The following is a 25,914-nucleotide window of genomic DNA, read 5'->3' as shown; positions in this document are numbered from 1 at the left end:
ATACAAAGGAGGCGCCAAACACAGGAGGAGCTCCCCTTTCAAGTTTTAATGGGAAGAGATCAGGCAGCTGTGTGAGGCGGGGGTGGAGCTGAGGCTCCCAGGAAAAGTATTTTCATAGAGCACTTGAAGGCGCCTCCTTTAAATGTCCCACAGTCCTGTGCATGATGGTTGAGACAGGGGTGGACACATGATTTGGCACCCTAGGATTGGCATGGGGTGCTTTGCTTCTAGGACCTTTCACTCCCACTTAATAATCCCTGCACAAGGGAGAGACTAATGAGAAAACACTGGACCTGGGAGCGACAACAGCAAAATGAAGAACAGGTAGAAGGTGCAGCCATCAGAAGTCAATGCAAGGATGGGCTGATGGACTTAACCTCTAGCAAGCCCCCAAGATGGATGAGTCTCTCCAGGGCCAGTGGGACTGGTCCCTTATGCACCCTGAGGGACACCTGGGGCAATGGACATGCCAAGGACCCCTAGATGGTTCCACTGGGACTTCTGTGAACTTACCCTTGACTCTGCTAACACACAGGTGCACTTCAAACAGGAAACTGTGGAACCTAAAAAGGAAGGGTGTTAGTGTTCGTGGAGGGCTGAAGAAGATGTCCTCAAGCAGGAAAGACAACCAGGAGCCCAGGCAAAGGAAAGGTCTGGCACATGGAGCATTACAAATCAAGCTCTCCACAAAAAGTACATGAGGTCTGGTTCACACATGCCCATAGACAAACCTCACCTTCCCACTGCACTATAGTTCAGAGACATGACTTGTCTCTCATGACTATTTTCCTCTCCCAACCACCAAACTATGTATGCCAGTGCTAAACAGGTTCATATCCCCATCTCTGAGGTTCTCTGAGTTGTCCCAACATGGGGATGGGAGATCGATGTGGTGAGGTTGAGAACGTTATTTCCCACTGTATATATATCATTAGCGGTATGGCATGCAAGGCGGCATTGTCACTGTGCTTTTTGCTATGTTTATTACTGTCCCCTAATGGCTGATGACATTGATATTTTATCCCAATTCCGCTGTGATTCTTACAGGCAGACATATAAGTGTCTCTTTTCTGTTATATTCTGACTACTATCTTCTCCTTATCCACTTCTCTGTTCCCTTCACATTCCTCTCCCTCTTCCTATTTCTTTCTTGCTCCAAATCTCTTATGTCTCCCCAGCTTATGAATCCTTATAACAGCATTACAGCAAACAAATGATGGACGGAATGATGACAATGCAAACATTCTCGCCCAGTCAAAGGATCTGGGTTAAATCTATCGTTCTTTTACCCACTACGCCACCCCAGTTTGGACCCAGCCATATGCAAATCAGTCTTGACCCTGTGCCTCATGGCAACAGTCCAAACCGAACAGCCAGCCAGGTCCTCCCTGGACCGGAAACAAGCATCCTGGGACCGGTTTCAGAGGACGTCACCCTTCTTCAGCCAGGCTAACTTGAATCCAGTGGCACAGTGAACAAGGGACCCATGTCTGGGCATCCTTATAACAGCAACCACTATTACCTGCTGAAGGTTGTGGTTGTTTAGGCATGTTAACTTCGGCTTGGTACTCCTGCTGCCACTTCCCTTAGGGGAGACCTTTTACTACATGTATACAAGTTCTCCTCTTCTTTGAAAACTTCATTAAATAAATGCTACAAAACAGGAAGCAGCAGGACAAGCACCAGAGAACTGAAAGGATTATAGGGACTAGGGGTTTCCATCTTTCCGAGCATAAAAGAAGGTGAGGAGTGGGGATGGGCTGCCTCACACAGAACTCTCCTTGGTGACTGCGGGCAGGAGACTGGAGTGCCAGCCCCCGCACCGGCAGAGAAAGTTGGCCATGGTTCAGGGACCCAGCAGGTCAGTGTGCCAGAAGGCTTACGGCACGGCACCAATGAAAGTGCCTCCTGTCCATCCGGCACTCCATATAGTGCCTGGTAGTGCTCAATCCATAGCTCAGCTATGATGTTGTGACCTATATTGGTTTTACCTTTACAATTCCCAAATGTGACTATGTTCCGAAATTCCTTGGAATCCTTATGCTTGACAGCAAGGAGCATGCAGTCCCATTTTACTATATCTCACTCCTTCTTTGCAGAGCTAATAGCTTTTTTTTTAGGCACCCCTCGCAGATTTAATCATAAAGCTGTCCTTTCCTTTTAAGGCCTCAATTAGGGTAAGTTTGGCAGCTCTACACTTTTTATTAAACCATGAGGGTATATTTTTCCTGGGGACCTGGACCTGGCTTCTATATGGAATAGGTCTTTTAGTTCTCCACCTAAAGTTGCATGATTTTCTGCCACCCTATCTGGGTTGAAAACTTTGCCATCAGGAAAAATAATTTTGTGCAGAGCTGATAAGGACTGACTCACCACCTTATATAATGCATTGCTTAAGTCGGGACTGCTAAAATGTGTACCAATATATTCTTTGTCTGGAGGAGGACAGCCTCATTCCGTCATCCAACCTATCTGAGCAAGCTACTGAGACACTTCTAGAGGGTAAAATTAGATCAAGAGTCAGAGCATTATAATCACTGTCGTGTCTATGTAATATTTTCAAATCCAAAACTAGGGGCCATAATCTTATGTCCACAAGGACGTAGTCAATCATTGATAAACTCCCTGTCTGATTAAATGTATATGAGCCCTGCCTGTTAGACTTAGTTCACCAATTGCATGCCCTGAAAGAATAGTTCAGTATGAGGGCATTAATTTGAAGAGCCAAAGGGGACCATTTCTTGATAGAGGGAATTGACAGCATATGAATGGCCCATAGCCTATCCTCATCGATTGGGGATTTATCATGGTTGATGTCAAGGGGCACAAATTGACAATTGAGAGCCCCTCCTTCTATCTTAAGGGCATTCTCCGGGAGTTTTACCAAGAATGTTGACAACTGCTCCACAGTAGGAGATTCCTCTCCAATGCCCACTGGTGTAAAATATACATTGATCAAATATACATCTATTTTGGGGGCAAAGGTTAGTAGGACACACAAAATGTCTTCATAGAAAGTCTCTACCGTTTTAGCCCACAACCCAAATGACCGCTACCTAGGTAGCGGCCTTGATTAAGATCGTAAAACCTGGGTGGTGTATTTCTTTCATCACCCATGTTTCCTGGAAAAGACAAATGTCATATGTTCTATAACCCCCCCCCCCCAGTAACTACAATCCAATTTGCTCTTCAGCCCTGCAACATTCCAAGATACCACATAGTTTAATTTTGAGGCTACCTGAGTACCTGATGCCTGACATGGGCCCCCATTATATCTAACTGGCTTTCTCTATTATCAGTATCTTGATGTGGATTATGGAAGTTGAAGGGGGGCCAAAGAGAGATCTTTCCTCATGACCATGCCACCTGGAGGACCTGGTTGAGTCTGTAGAGGTGCTTTGTCCTGGCAGTCCTCTCCCAATAAACTTAACCTTTCTGAAGAAGATGGAACCTAAATTAAAAGATTGGGAAGTTTTCCACAGTCGCAGGCCCATCCCCTCATTCAACCGCCCTCTAGATGTATGCATCCTCTGGCAAACCTTGACACAGAATGTCAATCCCGCAGTGACCCCGCAGTAACTCGCACAGTCACTCCTCCTTTTCAGTCATGTTATTAGCCCTATGTGCTGCAGCAGGGGGAGTAAAGCCAGTCTGGCTGCTTTTATCAATTGAGCCTATAGGCCCCTGGAAGCCACACTAATGGTTCCAACATTTAATTGTTCCAGCTTGTTCAGGCAAGCTAGTAATGGTGCAAGTTCATCCAAAAAGATGGTTTTGACCTGAGTCAGAAATTCACTTTTTAACTCATAACCCAAGAAGGCTGTAAAGCTTTCCCATCTTCCTGCTCATTGCAAACAGGGGCAATTCAATCATCCATGTGGTGTATGACTGTAGAATCCTCTCCTGCATCTTTGGTAGGTTTAGGGGCCAGTCGTGAGCCATACTTGTTTTTGGCAGACAGGTGTGAATATGTGCTCCTTTTCTCTGTCAATGAGCCGTTGGTAATAGTACACTGTGTGCCATAGGCCCCCAGTTGGTCTATGGCTGGGCAAATATTATTTGTGGAATGCTCAAGGCTATGTGGTGAGTGTGGCAAGGTCCCCTTTGGAGTACAGTTGACATCTGCACTCAAGGAGAGTTGTCTCGCCGTTAGCTCTGCCTCTGTGGTCACCACCCCTATAGCTCCTTGGAGCATCCAATCAATTGAGGTAGGCACTGGAGAAGGAACATGTGACAGAATCTTCCCTTGGCCTCTCCTTTTCACCATGGTCACAACCATGGCAGCCCTATAATAGATGCTATGTCTAGAAAAGGCTCAAAGCATGAATGTCTGAATGTACTAACACAGAAGTCATCCCATTCTCAGGCCCCACAAAGTCATTCCACATCCTAGTAAAGGAAAGATGACTGACCACCTACCCACTCACCAAGCAGTTGAAGGAAGAAAGAGACATGACACAGCCTAGCCTCGTCCAGTCATGAACTGGTCTTCGCCTGAGCCGCACCCATGCATGTCACTCGCTGTGGGAGGTCTCTTAGCACCGTGCACTAGCATGACTGAGCAGACTGGGGGGTGTAGTTCCCCTACCCAGAGTCTGGGCCAGGAGCAGCAAATAGGCAAGCAGCAGTCTGTGAGGGTCACACGCTGCGGGATGCCTCTTCTGTAATTATGGCGTTCTGGCACCCGTTACCAGCATGACCAATCAGGCAGAGTGATGAAGTTCCCAGAGTCCCAGCCAGGGGCAGCAAACAGGCTAGCAGCAGTTCATGATGTGTATACTAAAATTATTAGGGAATACATTGACATAATAGAGCTTAGTGGGTGTTATATGTATGCTTACCTTCCTACATCGCGATACCAAAGGGAATGATGGACGGAGCGCTTGAGCACATCAAACACTCATCACCAGTTAACTGATCTGGGTTTAATCCATCATCATGGCTTGGCAGTTTGGGCTGGACTGTTCCCAAGAGGCACAGGGTCAGACTGATTTGCATTTGGCCATGTCTGAACTGGGATGGCGGAGTGAGCTAAAGAATGATGATGGATTAAACCCAGATCAGTTGACTGGGGGTCAGTGCTTACATTGTTCAACGCTCCGTCCATCCTCTTCTTTGGTTTTGCTACCTTCCTACATCACCTGGGAGGGGCTCAACCAATGTCCAGTTAGTAATTTCAAATGCAATATTGTGTAAAATTTTCACTGCAATCTTTAATCATGAAGAATTTCTTTCTCCCTATTTAACTGATTTTAACATGTCTCTCGAGACTTTGCTCATTAATGAAAATAATAGAGAAGTTAAGTATAGTGAGTATTTTAGAGCAATTGAAAAAAACAGGTTTGATACTAACTTTTGAATAATGAGGAGTGTGATTTTATTAGCGAATATAATGAAAGAGAATTGAAAATAGTGAGGAATTTAGAGGAGCAGAAAATTGCCTTGGAATAAATAGGAAAAGAAAAATAATTTTGTTTTTTAGTTTTACATCTTAGATTGAGAATGGAGCAGGAAAGAAAAGGTGAAATTAATATGATAAGGCAAAGACCTATGGGAAAGAATAAAGTAGAGTTTGTAGGTGGAAGTGTGTGTGTGACAGTTAGTTAGTGAAGTTAGTGGAAGTGAGCATGTCAAAGGTGTGTAACACTTTGTGGTAAATCAAGGACAACAGGCAGTTAGGATGAACCACGTTTATGTGGCTGGACCATCAGGCAGAGCAGCGACAGTGCAGCTCACGGTTTAACTGGCCTTTTCAAACCCCCGGTGCAGAACATTCAAACACCAAGGTTCTGCACCGATGAGGGTTCCATGCAAGTGTTCACGAGCCTAGCTTGTGGAAAGAGGAGCACGAGCCACTACATGGGTCTTTCCCAAAAACAATAAAGAAAAGAAGAAAACACATAAGAAAGAAAAGAAGAAATAAGATAGAAGAAAAAGAATTACAACTTAACCAGAACAAATAACAGTAGGGAAACTCCTATACTAACTTTAACCAAGGAAATACCAGTAAAAGCAACTCCTGTAAAATAAAAGTTAACAATACAACCAGGAGTATTATAGTAATGAAACCATGGTGACAAACCTGTAAAGAAAAAGAACAAGTGAAAGATGACATTATGTCCTAAATATCAACAGAATGTTTTTCATCCTAGAACTACGTCTTACATCATTTTGTCCAACATTATAATAACTAGAACTTTCATCAGAACTGGATGCATTAGAATCAGGTAGAACAACCTTAGATTTAACTAAAAAACATTAGTTCCACCATTGACCTTTCCCTAGTTTGACAGAATCCCTTTTGACTTCAATCGCATCGCATTGATAGGAGGGGAAAGTTTGGGGCCTCCCTTCTACACATGAACAGGTTTTTTAGCTCGCACACAATCACCAACAGCCAACTCAAACTCCTTGGTCCTTTTCCTGCTGTCAAAATAAGATGTCTGCTTTTCCTGAGAGAAGTACACACACTTCCTAACAGAAGCATCAGTCCAACTACTTCCCTTGACACACTTACTCATCCAACACGGAGAAAATATTGTGGTTGCTCTGCGGCCACGCAACAACTCAAAAGGTGAAACACCAGTGGAAGAGTGCAGAGTTGTGCAATAAAACCAGAGCATGCTCCTGACAGAGTTGACAACAGAGCACTTGTTGGCTATCGCCCACTGAATACATTCCCTGAAAAGTCTGTGCATTCGCCCCACTAGACCATTTGTCTGAGGATGGAAAAGCAAACTTTTAAGATGCTTGACTCCACTAGTGACAAGAATGTCCTCGCCTTCTTTGGCAATGAATTGAGGGGCATTATCTGTCACCAAGGATTCAGGGAAACTTTCTTTCAGAAAAATGTCTTTTAGAAATTCAATAACTGTTAAAGAAGTCACTTCTCTAACAAACCTGACCTCAGGACATTTGGTGTAATAATCCATCAGAACGAAAGCAAATTTGCATGAAGAATCAAGGGTATGCAAAGGACCAATAATATCAATCCCTAATTTGACCCAAGGTGCAGAAGTCAAAACAATGGGAGACAATGGGGGAGTGGACAACTTAGAAGACTTGTCACAACTCAAGCAAAAAACACACAACCTAACAGCATCTTCAACATCCTTCTCCATGTTGGGCCACCAGAAAGAGAGTCTCACTTTCCTTTTAGTCATGGTAGCACCCAGGTGTCCCTCATGAGCATGTACAATGATGCTAGACCTCAAACACACAGGAGTAATGAGTTTATCACTCCTCATGAGCAAACTATCCTTATTTGACAACTTGTCAGCAACTTGAACATAGGTCTTAAGCTCAAATTTCAAGTTTCTCTCCTTAGGCCAACCTGTCTCCACATACTTCATGACAGACAGCAAAGATAAATCCTTGGCCAATGCACCACGTCAATAATGCTCTGTGATGGCACACAAATGAGGGATATCAATAGCAGTCACAATGTATTCTTCCTTGTCATCCTTAAACACACTTAAATGATCTTCCAAAATATCCGAAGAATGGGACAGATAATCCGCACAACTATTCTCACTGCCGGGAATGTACTCAGGAGAAAAATCTAACTGAAGCAGTTTTGATGACAAGCGAGCAATTCGATGAGTGATCCCCCTAACATTTTTCCCACTTAACATAAAAATCAATGCCCTGTGGTCAGTTTGGAGACAAAATCTTCTTCCCCATTTGAAATTTCTAAATTTCATCACAGCCCATCAGCAAGCCAACAATTCCTTCTCAATTACTGAATATTTTTTTTCCGCCTGAGATAACACCCTTGAAGCAAACCCAATTATCCTTATATAATCACCTTTGGTTTGAGTCAAGACAGCCCACATACCAACATTACTAGCATCCACAGTCAAAGTACGTGGAAGATCAGGGTCATAGTGTTTCAACACCATAGGTGATACAAGTTGTTCTTTTACCCAATCAAACACACTTTGACATTCATCAGACCACCCACACCTAAACCCCTTCATAAGCATCTGAGAGAGTGGCCTCAATTTAGAAGCAACATTTTGTAGAAACCGTGAATAAAATTCACATAGGCTGAAGAATGACTTGAGAGGGGACTTATCAGAAGGAGGTTTAGCCCAAACGGCATACAGACATACTGATATGTGCCAAATGGAGAAACAAAAGCAGTAAGATACCTGGACTCGGAGCTAGTTCCACTTGATGGTAAGGAGATGCTAAATCAAGTTTTGAAAACACTTTAGCATCTTTTAGTCCTGCAAGAAGTTCATTAATGTTCAGGAGAGGCAGCGAAGGTCAACACACATCCTCAGTTAGCCATTCTGTTTCCTTGCAATTACCAGTGGAGATGACCACAGAGATGAGTCCACAGGCTCAATAATCCCCTTCACACTCAAGGAATTTAACTCCTTCTCCAAATCCTAACTGATGATGAAATGGACATTGCTTAGTTTGTGTTTGACAGGTTTTGCACCATCCTTAACAAAAATAGTGTGTTTTTAGTCACAAATGTTCCCAAGTTCCCCTGAAAATATGAGGAGATCCTCATTGTCTTGTATGACACAAACTTGCTCACTGGTACCAGGCCTAAGCACCATTCCAAACAAACCCTGGTGGAACCACCCAAGAATGTTCAACCCTTTGTGAGCGACATACACTTTCCCACAAATTTTCCTTCTTTTGAACTCCATAATGTCCTCGATGTATCCAGAAAGGTTAGTCTCATAGCCTTCATACGAAACTGCTTTGCGATCAGGAGGAATTAAGGATCTATCAGGCCATGTTTTGTCAAACAGATCCTGCGTGATCATAGAGATTTGAGCACCCGAATCCACCAACAGTCTTAAGACTTTGTCTCCAACCTGGACTTCAACATATGGATCTACACAAAGTTCAGGATTACCCACTTTAACTCCCTCATTGTGGACAACAACAACCATGTTACTCAATTCTCTAGTGACAATATCTTCATTACTGTCATCTAGGTTTTTATCCATAACGCACTTGATCATTGAGGATAGCTTATTTCTATTGGTTTGACACACTTTTGCAAATTGTCCTTGTTTGTTACAGATTCTGCAAGTGCCAAACGTCGCTGGGCACTTGCTTCCATACCCATGAGCTCTGTAACCACATTTAGAACATATGTTTTGATGGTTAAAGAAGGTATTGCGTTTGTCTCCAAAACTTGCATATGGCTTTCTAGGCAAGCTAGCATCCTTTGAGTCCTTGACTTTTAAAGCAGAAACACCTTCACTAGCCTTAGGTTCTAGTTCCCTTGCTGATAGTTGTGATATTTCAATGCTTTTGGCTAACTTAATGGTTTTCTCCAGCGTTAGATTACCCATTGAAAGCAATTTTTGTTTAATCATTTTGTCAGTACAATGACAAATTAACTGATCGCTGACAAGTTGATCAGCAAAGTTCTCGAATTGACACTCAGAAACCAATTTCCTCAAGGTAGTGATATACCTATCAACATCCTCACCTTGTTTCTGGACACATAAAAAAAAACTTGTGTCGCAACACCACTAAACTGGGTTGTACATCAAACCTGTTTTTCAATTCTTTTAGAGTGTTGTGATTCTCATCCAGAACTTCTTCATTGACAACGATTGGTGAAGGAGGATGTTTCAAAATCTCCCTTACCTCAAGCCCTAAGGAATGAAGAAGAATGTATTTCCATCTCTCTTGCCTGAAACACATTGCTCCGATTGCCCCCAGATGGGTCTCAAAACCATCATACCACTGTTTCCATTTTATGGGTGGCTCTCCTGGCATTTCTAAAAATGGTGGAGGAGGTGAAACAGCCTGCATGCTGTTCACGTTGATAAATATTATATGGTGTTTCATTTTTTTGTTTTTTAACTTCTCGAAACACAAACAGAACTATGCAACTATTTTTCAACCCAATAGTTGATTCCTCCTGTTTATGTAAACATAAAACTTCCCTCCATAGACTACCTTAAAATGCTGTCTTTGTGCTGAAAGGACAATTAATGCATTATTTTCTTTCCAAGGGCTCTTTGGTAACTGAGAGAACAATATACTCCCTATGACATTTACCAATATTCTGTGGCTGAAGGATCAATAGAATCGCAATTGTGATGTCACAATAGCTCCCTCCATGAAAGCTGCCAGGTTCAGATTCCCAAAATTGCTTCACACAACAAATTCTTTGGAACGCAACGTTGGCGCTCCACTGACGACATTCAACGCCACCTTCACGACGTCATCATGCTAGCTATGTGCCTCGCGTCACTGTTTCCCCTTTGAAACACACCACCATTCCTGCGTTTCATGGATTAAACGCCAGCCGGTGTTCACTCACTGTTGCACCACTCTGCCTCAACTGCAACTTCAGTCCGCCTCCTGTCCGCGTTGTCGGCCCGCACTCTTGAACACTTCGTCGCATGCTTCAACGCAAATTAGGATTTCAGATGCTGTTCTGGCCGTTGGCACACATGTTCCTCTTGATTGCCCAGTCCTTGTCACCAAAAAGATGTGGTAAATCAAGGGCAACAGGCATGTAGGATGAACCATGTTTATTTGGCTGGACCATCAGGCAGAGCAGCGACAGTGCAGCTCACGGTTTAACTGTCCTTTTCAAACCCCCCAGTGCAGAACATTCATACACCAAGGATCTGCACCGACGAGGGTTGCATGCAAGTGTTCACTAGCCTAGCTCGTGGAAAAAGAAGCACAAGCCACTACACACTTCTTATGAAGTTAGTGGTTTTGTCTGGAGAGGAATCTATTATGTCTGTGGAAAGACTGCCTATTTTAACCCCCTGAAACATTGGGTGAGTTCATGTTATTTGTCTTTAGCTTGTCCTAGAGTTTATCATGTAGATGAGTTTAGGAATGAATATACTTTGAGGAGAGTAAAACTAAGTTTTGGATGAGTAATTTTAGATATTTTAGAGACTATTATTCCTTCTATGGGTGTTGCAATGAATGATATGAAAATTAGACCGTTGTCTACAGTACTAGATGGACGTGCTGTAGATACAGCAGGGTCTTTAAATTTTGTGAATGTAGAAATGGTAGCAATTGGGGCTATGGTGATACCGAATCAGCTAGCTTTAGTTATTTTTTTGTCGAAGGAAGACAGTGTTTGCAAGGTAACTGAGACTAACAGGTGTTGTACCTATGTTCTAATAATAGTTTAGCTATTGATTCTTCCATTACTAATCTATCTAATTTAACTTATAAGAATAGATCTTTGGAGGTACTAGGTCAATGGGAATCTATAGGATCCTGGCTAAGTCGTATAGTAAGGAGTTTTGGCAAACTAGGTGAATGGTTAGGTAGTATTGGTAGTGGTGTTCTTCAATCAGTCATAACACCTTTAATAATCATACTGATTTGTGTAATTGTGTATTTCTTTTATTTAAATTGTTGGAGTGTATGATTAATAGACATAATAGCGGACTAAGATTAAAAAGTACATCAAAAAAGAGCAAAAGAATAATGGATTTGGAAATAGTAATGTAATGTAATGTAAAGCACATTTCTATAGCGCTCCTATCACTCCAGGTAGTATCTTGGCGCTTAACCAACCCAGGTGGACGGGTAGGGGGCAAGATGAAGAGTGACCTATTACATCACACTATTAGATCAAGGCTCTGCAGGCTACATCAGTTAAAGAGAAGACCCAAGTTTTTAATGCTTTCCTGAAGTGGGTCTCCTGGGATAATGCTCTTAGGGAGGGTGGTAACTGATTCCAGGCCTTAGCGCCCAGAAAGAAGAGGGATCTGCCACCTCTTGTAGTCAGCTTAAAGCGAGGGATAGTAAGCAAGTTCTGACTAGCAGATCTCAGACAGCAGGTGGGGTGATATTTCTTAAACCCGTTGCAGAGGTATTTAGGTCCTTGCTGTTGGAACGCCCTGAACGTGATGACAAGTATCTTAAATAAGATCCTTTTACTAATAGGCAGCCAATGCAGCGCCTTCAGGGCCGCTGAGGCTGAGGATTTCCGTGGCCAGCATAGTACTAGGCGCGCAGTGGCATGTTGGACCATCTGCAGTCGGTGCAGGACTGACTTGTTAGCTCCAGCATACAGGCCGTTGCAGTAGTCCAACCTGGAGTTAATTAAAGCCACTGCCACCGTTTTTCTGGCTGGCAGCGGGAGGAGATCGAAGAATTTCCTCAGTGCCTTTATAATCTGAAAGCAGGTCCCAGCTATAGTTAATGCTTGATTTTTAAAAGACAGTTGGTCGTCGAACTTGATACCCAAGTTCCGAGCCGATGTGATGGTGTTGGGTGGCGCTTCTGCTTCAGCAGGCCAACACCTCTTTCGGGAGAACAGATTGTGTTTCCCAAACGGCATGATCTCTGTCTTCCCGGCATTACATTTCAAATGGTTGTTGGTCATCCAGTTGAATGTCGCTGTTAGGCATTCCTTTAGATTTTCTTCAGCACCTGGCCTGTCCCTGTCCAGCACCAGGATTAGCTGGGTGTCGTCAGCATAAGAAATTGTACTGATCTTAAAAGATGCGATCAGTTCCATAAGTGGGACCATGTACAGATTAAAAAGTACAGGGCTCAAACTAGAGCCCTGTGGTACCCCAGAGCTGACGACCTTTGCTTCCGACTGGAAAGGGCCCAGCACAGTGACCTGACGTCTGTTGCTGAGGAAATTCCTAAACCATACCAGGGCTTGTCCCCCTACCCCTGCGGCAGCCAACCGGTTCACTAAGATATGGTGTGAAACCGTATCGAAGGCTGCCGACAGGTCAAGTAGGATTAGGACGGCCTCTTTTCCCTGGTCCAGACTATAAAGACTATAAAGATATCAAATCGAAGAGAAAGTGCAATTACCTAAGATGATGAAGGCGCTTATTAACTAATAACTGATTATTAGAGATTATTAATGGGGTTTTAATTATTATTTAAAAATAATCAGAGGGGGGTGGTTGTTAGAGATTTTTCTTATGTGCAAATTTTGGGGGACAAATTATTTGAGATAACGTGATTTTAATGATGCATGTGGTTGTAACCGATTAACTAATGAAGATGTACTTGAAAGTTTATATTGGTTACAAGTGTGATTAATATTTTTATATATTTATGCCACAATTTCACTCAAGACTCCATTTTATTGGAGTGGTTGACGTTTCTGTTGAAATGCTCATCTTGCTCCTGCTTATGTCCCCCTCCTAATCAGAGATCCGCTGCAAGTCTTCTCTCCTCACAGTTTCCACCGTGCACAGAGTGCTCTGACATAAATTCTGTTGGTGTATTGTGAATGAAACTTTCCACTATGTATTCTATGTATCATTTTGAAGGATTTCATCAGGAAGTTCTAATGTGGGCCTTCAGAAGAACATAATTTAATGAGATTTTTGTTGGCGAAATGTTTCATATTCTACTGTAATCTCTGGAGTGCAGTTGCTGAAAAGGCAAACAGAAGATTTCCTTTACCCTTAAGAAATAGGTAAATGCTAGGATTTTTAATTATTATGAAGTTGCTTTTTATGTGCCAATGTGACCTAATCTGCAGTTTTGTTATTTCTTTATGCATAAAATGTGGATAAATGTCCCTATTTTTGGAAGTTTGGGGGTGACTTCTCATTTTCCTCCAGCTTACTTGAGACTTTCTTCTTCTCCCTTAGAATGCTGTCAGTTATCTTTTTAAGCTTGATATTTAGAATCTGGAGAGATTTAACTGCTTGCTCTAATTCCTGATTGTGTGTTCTTTTTCTTGAGCCTTCATGGTGATCTATACATTTTTCGGTATCCTTTTATTGAGAATTCCGTAATAAATCTTATAAGCTTTTTTTTTCGATCTAGAACTCAGTTACTGAGTCGACCCAGCTCCCATTTGAATTTCACTCTGCTAATCAGTAGATTTAATGTTGGGGGGAGGTGAGATCAAGAGGAACATCAGAGCTGGATTGGCAAAGGTACAAATCAGGGTGCATACATTATTGGGTTTCAGTAAATTGTCGAGGTTTGGTTCCAACAATCCATGTCAGTAACACATTCTGACATGCAGAGTCAAACCTGTAAGTCCAATACCAGCAGCAGTCTTTCAGTTAGCTCCCTGGGGATCGATTGCAGCTTCCCATAGTATTCAAATGAACAACCAGAACATTAACATTCAGTATTTATGACAAAACTGTGGCACACATTACACCTTCTTGAAGAATTTTCTTTAGAAATTAACAAAATGAGGGGACTGGTATTGTTGCCATGATAATTATGATTAGTGTGCTAGAAAGCTAAAATGAGAGCAAATTTTCTAGGAGTTCTCAAATATCATTCTCATCCATTTTAGTAAAACATTCTTACATGCAGACTGAAATGTGCCTTCAACACCAGCATCAGTCTGACAATTAATTCCCCTCTGTTTTACTGCAGCTTCCCACAGAGTTAAAAGAACAATCAGAACTCTAACATTCTGTATTCATGAAAAAAGTGTGGCACATCTGAGATCATCTTGAAAGAATCAAAGTTGTAAATCCTAAAGAGTTTCCTTTAGGAATGAACAAAAATAGGGGGTTATTTTTGTCATAGAAATTATAATTAGTGTTCTAGAAAGCTAAAATGAGGACATATTTTCCCAGAGTCCTCAGATATTTCACTCATCAGTTTCAGTTAACCATCTTGACATGTAGAAAAGCATGTACTTCAAATCATCAACAACAGTTAACTTCCTACTAATAACCTCAGACATGCCAACAGGCACGATTCAGATGACACACTTCCAATTTTCAAAGCCTAAAAGGCTTTAACTTAGCTTTTTCCCACCTGAAATTATCACCGCTTTCATACAAGCCAATGGGAAAAATAAAAGCCTCCTAACCATTTTTAAAACATCTCAATCTCACTTATGTCCAAACGCTGGCATATATCTCTACTACAGTTTTTCATAATGTATTAATGAACAACTAGAGTACTGACATTCTGTGTTTATGACAAAGGTGTGGAACACCTAAAGCCATCTTGATTGAATGAAAGCTGTAAAACCTGAAGCATTACCTTTAGAAATTAACAACCTTTTTTTTTCAATGGAAATTATGGTTAGAGCTCTACAAAGCTAAAATGAGGACACTTTTTTCTGAGTTCTCAAATGTTCTAATGAGGAATTAGAGTGCGAACAATTCTGATTTTTTGACAAAAGTGTGGCACTCATGAACACCATCTTGAGCGAATCATATCTGTAAAATTACAAATAATTTCTTACAGAGTATACTGTAGTGAATAAAGAAAGAAATTAGGAATTTCTTTTGTCATAGAAATGGTGATTAGTGCTTGTTTTAAGTTGGGGGATTAAGTCCCCTTGAATCCTAAGGGTCCCTGGGGTCCAGCTAGCTAACCAGGTATCTCCAGCAAGCCCCACAGAGCTGCGTTGCAGAGAAGTGTAAAAAAGGGGTGTGGCCTCAGACCACTTCTCTGCAATGCAGCTCTGTGGCACTTACTGAAGGTACCTGGTGGGCTAGTTGGCCCCCAGGGACCCTCAGGATTGAAGGGGACTTAATTCCCCAACTTAAAACGTGCCACAGGGCACATTTGCACACTTTTCACATCAGGCCACGCCCCCTCCCTGCACCACTGTGCAAATGGGCACTCTGGCATGTTGTAAGTTGGGGGATTAAATCCCCTTGAATCCTGAGGGTCCCTTGGTTCCAACTAGCCCACCAGGTACCTTCAGTAAGCCCCCATGAGGTGCGTTGCAGAGAGGTGTAAAAAGGGGCGTGGCCCCGGAACACCTCTCCGCAACACAGCTCTGTGCTGCTTCTTGGAGGTTCCTGGTGGGCTAGTTGGCCCCCAGGACCCTCAGGATTCAAGGGGACTAAATTCCCCAATTTACAATGTGCTAGGGGGCACATTTGCACAGTGGTGCAGGGTGGGGGCGGGCCTGATTGAAGAAGTTAGCGATCTTGCTGTGTGGGACTTACTAGTGGAAATAATAGGGATAGTTGGCCCCTAATGTTGACGTTGGTGGCTAACTACTCTTCCTGTTACCTTCAGTAAATACCATACAGTGGGATTGCTAAGAGGTGTTTTGGAGGTTATGCTCACCTTTCTCCACCACTCTGGAAACACAACTGTATGTTATAGTTAGAAATTAGCATTTTAAAAACCTTTGAAATTCACTGAAAAAACATAGGTTTCAGGGAGGTTATAGTTAGAAATTAGCATTTAGAAAACCTTAGAAATTCACTGAAAAAACCATATGTTTCAGGGACATTATAGTTAGTTTCTCTCATAAAAACCCATAAAAATTGCCCCATTATAGTTAGTTCAGCTAACTATAACTTGCGCACCCGCAATGCACTTCTGATGATGTCACATATTACATCATTCATGACAAACAAGAAAATCAAGGAACTCATACTTTGTGAAACTTTCCATGTTGTATATGTGTTAGAATGTTGCTGCATAAAAAAGTACGTTAGAAGTGCAGTGAACACACGTAAACTAAGCATCTTCCAACATATTAAATCCATTAACGATAGAGATTCCACACACACAACAGCGAAACATATTTGGGAGGAACACAGTGGTGATCTAACTGGCTTTTGTTATTACGGAATTCAATGCATTCCAATCAAGCCAAGAGGAGGGAATAGTGAATTGGTCTTGAGGAGAGCGGAATCATGATTAATTATTATGGTGGGGACAGAAATACCTTGGGGTCCGAACGTGGATGCAGAATTACATGTACAGCTGTACTCCATGAATTCTGTTCCTCTTGCTTTACCTCTCTCTCTTTTTCAAAATACCTAATAGGCCTGCCCCCACCTATGTCTGAACTTTCTGCTTTAACCAGTCTCTTCCTGTCCTCCTGATTATACATCTAAATGGGAATTTTGTGTTCATGAGGCCTTGGACCTCTTGGGAATATGCATACCAACAGAGATGTGCACAAACATTGCACTTTATTATCCAGACACTGTAACAACTGATCAAGTCAGATATGTTCTTTTTAGATGGATTGATGAACTATACTATTCCCATTAAACTGCATTTAAATAGTGAATACCTCATTCGATACAGACAGACATTGATTTATATCTTCCTTTCATGGATGGAATTCTGTTAAGGTTAATCACTAAAAACATGTTAACACTGGTGCACTTTAACAGCTACACTTTATATTACATCTATTTATATATAAGAGAAATTGTGTATTTATGAGCATTTTGCACTTTAGTTGGAATCTACTTATGTACTTCTGTGGCATAGTCTAATTAGTTGGGGGAAGAATTGGTCAAGCAAGAAATCTTGTTTGTCATTGTGCAATAGAGAAACCAGTTTCTTCCTGTTCTCTTCTGATGATTGAGCAAGGTTTCATACATAAAAGAAACTTTCTCGGACTCAGTCCTCTCGAAATAACACATAATGAATTAACCAAAATGTTTTGTAAGTACTAATAATTGCACTGCACAACATTTCAGTATCGAGAGGAAGCTTTACTATGTGTTTTACTAACAAATAACCCGAGTGTCTTAATATGGCTGCCCAAAACGCGGGAACTCTTCTGCGCATGCATCTACTGCATCGACGTAGTATGACGTACTTTGCTTTTGGTGGGAATTCTTTGCAGCTGCGTAGTAGTGCCTAACATGGCCACTTCAAATCTCACATGCTAATGCACATGCTTTTGCTTAAACTAAATCTTGTTTGCCTTGCTAATTTGCTAATGCCATAATTAAAATTAAGTAATGGGGTTAGAGTAGAAATAAGTGGTAAACAGCGCATTCATTTATTTTCGTATTCTAATGTCTCTCTCTTTGACTTTATTGATAGCTTGTATTTGGGCCTGAAGGGTGTCTGTATTCTCCATCTTGGATTTGCGGTGCATGCGTGCTGGAACTTTAAAAGCCTTGAATTCATTGGCATTGAAACCCTGCCAAGTCTCATTTTACCAGCGATGCGCCTGGGAACCTCACGTCCTGATGCGGAGAAAGGGAGAAAATAAGATAAAATGTTATACATTGTACATGAAACTAAATGACATAATGCTGGGTGGAATAAAGTAATGGGAAAGTACAATTATGGGCTGGAATCTAGCTTAAATAAAGTAAAGGAAAAATGACTTCATACTGGTATGATGATGACCTCTCCCCGTCTTTCTGAGCAATCAAATAAAGTGAATACACAAATTTGCAACATTGGGGGGTGATACATGCCCTGGAAATGGTATAACTAAGGTAGGCTTACTCAGTTAGATTGTCTGACTTGTCACAGACCTGTTACTGACCCAACGTATGCTGAAGAAGAATCGTGGATGCCGCAGACCTCAGAGGGCTGGTCAAGCACTCTGAAAGAAGAATTGAGAAATTGCTGAGGGAGAAGACTCTGCCATCTAGAAGGGAACGAGAGTAGACGCAGAAAGGGGTATGACGCTGGTGTTGCACTTGGCAGAGGTTACCTGTCCTGTCCTGCACCTGTCCTGACCTGTTGGCTCCAGTCTAGTCGGGATCCCTTTCTTTCCAGCCCTTGGCCAGGGGTTGGTCCTCGCACCATTCTAAGTAAATATAAATCTGTGTGGTGTTTACTTGTACTGTTTCCTTTTCTCACTCTTCCCAGGTATCAATGTCTAACGGAATTTTTGCAAATTCTTTAATGATTTATTCTTTGATTATTATTTTCCTACTTGAAAAGTCTTTAACCGCTCTGTATTGGTACTTGAATCACAAAATATGCAATAGATAAAGTGTTTAAAACTTCCCCGAGTCTGTGGATATTATATGATAAGGTGAATTGTTATGCTACCTATTATTCTAACAGCCAGATCCAAGTACCTAAGTGATTAATATAAGTAAAAGTGATAAGGAATTGAGAGTGATTGAAAGCAAAGGAGTTCGCTGGTGAAATTTTGGTCTCATATCACCTAGAAAGGGTAAGTCTGAAGGAGTAGCAGGTTCTTTTTGCTTGTGTGAAGAGTAAGCAGAAGAGGTTTTACTCGTAGTGTGTGAAGGGTAAATGGAAAAGTTTACTCGCTGTGAATGAATTTGAATTTTCTTTGAATTTAGTCAATCAGACCCAGTAGCGAATATTTTCATGTTATTAATTAATGAAATGTGTAATTAAAATTGAAAGAAATCGAGTTGCCGTATTACCTTACAAAGGAGGGGTCAGTCATGAGTGTTGTACTGACATCACTGAGAGCCGTGCTGGGATTGGTTGAGACAGCGGGTGTGTAGCTGAGGTAATATTGCAAAGGAGTAAGTACAGAGAGTTAAAACTCATGTCACAGAAAGCCGCTCAAGCATTGGTTACAGTGTATCTGTAAATTAAATGTCGATTGGTCATTAAAATAAGAGATGCACTGGTATTGGAGAAGCATTTCAGAGAAGTAAACAATTGATTAAATTGCAAAAATAGAATTTTCAATGATAATAGATAGTGGTGATTATATGTTGAGCCCCAATCCAACTATAATAAGGACTCGTCAAAATAGAAGCTATATAGGTTTAGCTCATGAACAGTACATTAGAGGAAGTCCAAACATCATGTACGGAGAAAAGAGAATAATTTCATTTATGCAGAAAATTAAGATTTATTTTAAAAAGGATAAGCCCATTAAAACAAGATAAGGTATTATTATTCCACTTCTGAAAATGCCCACATCATACATGATGATAGAAAGAGGCTACCACACTTGTATAGTGTTAGAAAATTGGATAGAGTACACAAAAGATGATGAAATATTAGCATTTACAGAATACGGAACATTTAATGTAAGGATTTTGCACAATTTATGAACCCGCACGAATTAATTAGAGCTCAGACCTAGATTAACAGAGTATGAAGCTTTAAAAGAGTGGGGGACTGAGGTTTTTGAGCGAGACAGATCTCAATGTGACAGAAACTTAAGTAAATATTACCCTTGATTTCCTACAGTGACTCGAGATAAGCAGATGAAACAATGGAGACAGACTATGATAGTGGAAGGATTATATCCTGTATTTACCACAGAAGAACTGACAGGAAGTAAATGTACACAGAAAGCAAAGCATTTATTGACTGGTAATGGGGATTTAGAAGAGGATTATCTTGAAGACCTATTTTTTTTGTTTGAATATCTTTTATTGCATTTTTACAGCCAGATTGCATTACATGTTCATAAACTTACTCTGCGTCTATATCATAATAAGGAACAGGAGACAAGAACTCGTGATTGCACAAAATAACATGAGTCAACAACAACAGTTCGCCGCGGTGTCGTAACTTGCCATGCAGCAATCTTCAATCAGTGGTACATCAAAGAACATATACATCTAGAACAAGGGAGTGAGGTGCTAATTGCCTAACAAGGGGCACGGCTACAGTAAAATGACAAGAAAGGCAATACGCAAGTGAGAGTAACGCCCCTTCAATAATCGTGCTAGTATGCTATTGAGTGTTCTGTCAATCACAATGTGGTCAATGGCCACAATATCACAGGCTTCTCAGCCGCAGGACACCCCCTGGTTAACGATCTTGCTCGAAGGGAGCAATTTCTCCATCTCGTGTCGTAAGGGAAAGAAAGGTGATCCTTTGTCGAGACAGGGCATCTATGCAAATGGACCTGTGCCTCCTATCATTATAGCGGGCCCCATACATAAGCACGTTTGCAGTTCTATATTCAAAACATTGTACTTGCTGATTCAAGAACTTTAGAACAGGAACATTATAAACCACAACCATACAATAATGTAATAAAGTAAATAAAAAGAAGCAAAATGAAAGAAAAAGGCTGATTGTGCGTTGCACGTTGTCACGTGTATGGAGTGTCAAGAGTTTAATGCAGCATCACCTACAGGCGGGGGGGAAAGGGACTGGAAAGGGGGGAGGCGGAGGCCACCCGGCCCGGGGTGGGGGGGAAGGAGGGATGGGAGGGGGAGAGAAACGGAGGAGAGCACGGAGGGAAAGAAGGGGGGGGAAACGGGGAGAAACAGGGAGGAGGGGGGAAAGGACCCCTGTGACATGTCCCACGCAAGTGCCGCACGCGGTAGCACCACTAGGGAAGGCACGACTGTGTGGCTTTGTGTTGGAGGCATGCGTGGTGGAAAGCAGCCAGTGCGTCATCCCAGGCCTGGGAAATGGGGTAAGTCCGAAGCCCCGCCGTCTCTTCCCTATGCAGGACCACACTTTCAGCTCTTGCCCAATTGTCAAAGGAATGGCACCAATTTGTTACGTGGGGAGGATCACCGTTCATCCAGCGTTTGGTGATAAGCCGTTTTGCAGATATGTAACCAAGATCACAGAACCTGTTAGGGATTCGGGTCAGCTTCGTCCGCTTGCATAGGCCTAGTTGCACGTTTCCCATGTAAATTGTAAATTCCCCCCTACGCTCGCAAACAATAAGTCTGAGACCGCGCACCAATAAGCATGCAGCAAGGGACAGGACCAGATCATGTGTAAGAAGCCAGCGTCAACTAGACCGCATCTTGGGCATGCCGACGTGACCAATCCAAAATAGTGATTCATCTTGTCCAGAGATAGGTACGCTCGGTGTACGATGTAGTATTGGATAATCTTAAAGCGAGAATTACGGGGGACGTTAACTGCGCTAGCCAGCACCATATCCCATTCCTTATCAGTCCAGATCCGACCCCTGTCCGCTGCCCATCTGTCTCTCAAGCACTGGGTGGGAAGCTGGGTGTGGAATTGTAGGGCCTGTGCCAGCCAGTGCACCACATGGGACCCTCTCCCCATCACGTGCATGTACTGCACTAGCAAATGAGTAGGCAGTTCATCTGAAAGATCGCCCCAGGCCTGTGTCAACGTGTGAATGATTGTTGAGTGCGTTAAAAGTTGACCCACAGGGAGGTCCGTGCCAGCGACCAGTTCCCCAAATCAGCAGTTTTTGTTGATCAAAACTGAAGGCCGAATTCAGAGTTTATGGGAACGCTGTGGGTCGGAATGTTTTTCAAAAATTATTGTTTCTGTTCGGGGGAGAACATCATATCAGACAGGCTCTCAAAGAATTGTTCTACAAAATCAGGTGACAGTTCGACCAAGTTCGATAGTGCTGTAACTTGGGAGGTGTGAGAATGATTGCTATCATCAAAGTCTGGATCAGCAATGCTCACAGAAGGTCGTACCTGGGTGATGTTGCTTTTATTTCTTGCTCCACTGTCACCACCTACTTGTAGCACAGGAGTCTCAACGAATGCTGTCATCAGGATTGGTAGCCGCTGGGGACAACACAATGCGTGAGCCGTTACCGGACTTAGCAAAGTATTAATATCCATTGGTACTGCTGATGGAAGTGCAAGACAGGTGTCCAACACGCACTCATCTCCGCATAGCATACATCGAAGCACAGGTAAGATGCAGGTCTGCCATATAGGTCTGAATGAAAGAAACCAGGTCATGTTCAGATCTCTCAGCCTCGCCAATCCAAGGACTCAAGTTATTCGGTCCCGGTAGCGTACTGCTAGGATCGTTTCTTCCATCCCTGCCGGAGTCATGTCTGAGTTTTGGCTTGCCATATCGGAGCCGCAGGGTCAAAAATAAAATGCCTGCTACAAGTCCCAAAAATAGGGGTATGCCGCCAAAGACTGAATGGACAAAATTAGGAATGATTCCTAGAATTGCTTTGAATGGTGTTAACAGTCCCGTAAAAATGGTCTTAAATACGCCTGGGATGCCTATGGCACTAGACATGTTAAGAATTTGGCTAAGCATTTCTGTGAAATGCACGGGGCAATTTGTTGATAAAAGGTCATGAATCTCTGATGTTGTCCTTGCAACTAGGAGATCATACGTCTCTTTTGATGACGTGATGGGCACTGTTGTCTGCAAAAGCACGGACTTCATTCTGCTTAAAGTATCAATTCGTATAGAAGAGACATTCAAACGAGGCCAAATGGGAGTCTCGGAGTCTCCAGGGCCTGTTTGGAAACAATGCTTGCATACAGCATTTGACCATGGAAGTTACGCTTACGAGATATGCTTTCCCTGGCAAAAGGCCACAACAGCTGTGATCCGTTATTAGAATGTAACTCTCATTCGAGAGCTGCTTAAAGAAAGGCTCTATCTGTGTTGCAGGTGTGACATGTTGGTGGCATGAAAGGTTGTTAGAATTTCCTTCACAGGCTCCGTGTAAATTAATACCCTGGCACAAAAGTATACCACTTAGTGAATGTTTGCAGTTTTCACCACTAAGAAATACATTTTTGTTGCAGTCACTATAGCATGTGTGTGTGTATGGTAATTTCCATGCTGACTTAATGTATCCTTTACCCAATCGTTCATACTGGCCAGTAGGTATGTATTCAAGGCAATTTTTAAATCGGAAAGTTGTTATCGGAATTGTGATAATCCCGTGTATTATCCATTCAATGACAGGACTTTCTGACATTGTCAAAGGTAATCTCTCAAGCTTTTTGATGCTCAGGATTGTATAGTCTGCTCCTTTCTGTGCCAAGCTGGTTTGTTTATCAGTAAGGTTAAAGATGGAAAACAATGACGTTGTGTTGATTAAACGCCAAGGCACATAGCCTGAACGAAGATTTTGCAGTGTCCAGCCTAACTGTACAATAGGACGCAATTGCGATTGGCCATGCTGTAACATTAGCAAGTCTTTGTCTATTATATCTATGGCAGATGATACAATACTGTCCAGTGAATATATTCTGGAGGACAAAGTCATTAACCCATTGTCCACAACAGAAAGTGATTTTTCCAAATTAATACGATCAATTTCTCGTATTTTTTCAGCTGTTTCAATTTGTGTGACTTTCCAAGCCTCGTTGTAAGCCGCATATATACTGGTCGCTATGAAATGCTTTTGACGCTGTTTGCGAGGTCCCAGAATGAAATCGCGCAAATCAGCACCATATTTAAGTAAAGATAAGTGTTGCTTAATTTCAGCCAGTGTGGATGATTCTAGCCATTCAAGGCACAGCTTCCCTACACTGTATGTTGTTACTATCCCTGGATGTTGTCTCTGGGAGTATTTAGGGTCTTGTCTGGTCATTGTTAACCCCTGTGTTTTATTCAGGAATCTATCTTGACAGTTATTCGTGTCAGTAGGCCAGATTAACCACTTTTTCCAATCAGGATGTGTTCTGTTTAGATGTAAAATTTTGGATACGTCTATTTCAATATCTGTTGTTGCATTATCAGGTATTGGCTTTGGAATAGAGGGTTTGTTAAGGTCTTTAATCTTAGCTAGGCCAAGACAGGTTGTTTGGTGAATTGTGTCATTTAAGAAAATTATTTGTTCTGGGATCATGCAGGCTCGAAATAATGCTTCTAGGCCTTGTACCTGCCAATCTTTTGTACCCCAGATGGTTTTTGTTTCAATGTTATTTTTCCAAAAATCAAAACCAAATGTCATAATTTTTTCATAAAATGCTTCTGAATATATCAATTTAGTATTTGTCAGCATTGTTTTCAACCCTGTTTTATCCAACAGTTTATAATAAAACGTTTCTGTATCACTGGTGTTAAACCCTGAGAAGTACTGAAATTTCTCATAGAATGTTTTAGAACTGCTTTTAGGTGGAGTAGCACAATTTTCCCATTGGTTATATTTAAAAACATTTCTAGGTTGTGCAGATTTATGCAAGTAATGGTCACCGTAGTGTGAGAAGCAGTACATCTGCTCATAACTAGACGAACCTTGTAAGTAATCATGTTCTGTAAATCTTGCTGACAACACTAAATCAGACATCATATTATTAATTCTTTCAAAATCCCAATCATCAGAGAATGTGCTCAGTTTTACAAAGTCACTTAAGGAAACCTTGAACTGATGAGGTTATTTCAGGTTTTCGACAGGACCATATATTTCATAGTCAGTTTTGTCCCATACTACCCCCTCCCGGGTATTGGAATGGCTGTGACATTTACTGTTGACAGTTCTCTTTTCTTCACGTGGGATGATCTGTGTGGTTTTAGGACTAAGTTGATGTTCTGACTTGTTGTGTCCATTGAATTGTAATAAAGTTTCCTAAAATTAAAACTAAAATTAGGCATAGTAGGAGTATAAATACCCCTGAAATAATCCAATGCTCAATCAATGGTGCATCCAGATATACTTCTTTGATTTGTTGAAAGTCTTTTTTTCTGGCATCACTTCGGGGTCGGTTTGATCTTCAGAAAAGTTGTAGAAATTGATGAAGTAGCCAGAGGCAGTTCTGTCAATTGTTGGAATTGTTCTTTCAATTTGTCTTTCGGTAGCACATTCTGATGCCACATCATTGTAGACTGGTGTTTCTTGACGAACTGTTTCAATCTGTGTTCCAAGTGGCACGAGTTCCATGGCATTATTGCATAGTCCCTCTCTGTGCACTGCAGGCTTATCGAATGTGATTAGTCTTTCAGTTTGAACCTCTTGGATTGTTGCAAGTTTGGGTATTCTGTTGTTTCTCGGGAGTCCACTGGGCCTACTGTTGATTATAGGCCACATGCTTGTGGTTTTACCAGGTCGATTGATACAACTCTGTTCTCCTTTTTACCAGCAAGGGGCGGTAGTACTACTGATCTTGTTCCGTTGATTGCTAAGACAGGTACTGCTTTTCTGTAAGAAGGCCCAAATTCCTTCTTCACCGATATTTTTTCTCTGACTAGATCCCCAATCTTTGGAATCCAGACAGCCCTTGCTTGGGCTGGTGGTGCCTCGTCAGTGGTAGCTGGCTGTTGCTTTTACTTTATGTTGCTTAAGGATTTTCTTGTTTCATTCAAGTCCTGTAAAACAGCCTAACGGTCTTTGATGTCAAAGTCTGTATTCTTATCTTTTATCACTGATACCTGACTATCTAAGTCCTGAATGTACATTCTAGTTCCGAACAATAGTTCATATGGGCTGAAACCTTTTAGAGAATTTCTTGGCAAATTGTTAAGACTGGTCTGGACACTTATTAAATGTTTGACCCACCCATCACCCGAACCTAATACCTTCGCTGTTATAGATTGCTTTATGTCCCGGTTCTTTCTTTCTACCACACTGTTCCCTTCGGTGTGTGACGGACAAGAATACCGCAA

Source organism: Lissotriton vulgaris, chromosome 1_1 (genome assembly GCF_964263255.1).
Source record: "Lissotriton vulgaris chromosome 1_1, aLisVul1.2, whole genome shotgun sequence".
Lineage (NCBI taxonomy): Eukaryota > Metazoa > Chordata > Amphibia > Caudata > Salamandridae > Lissotriton > Lissotriton vulgaris.
Note: the sequence above shows the minus strand (reverse complement) of the source record.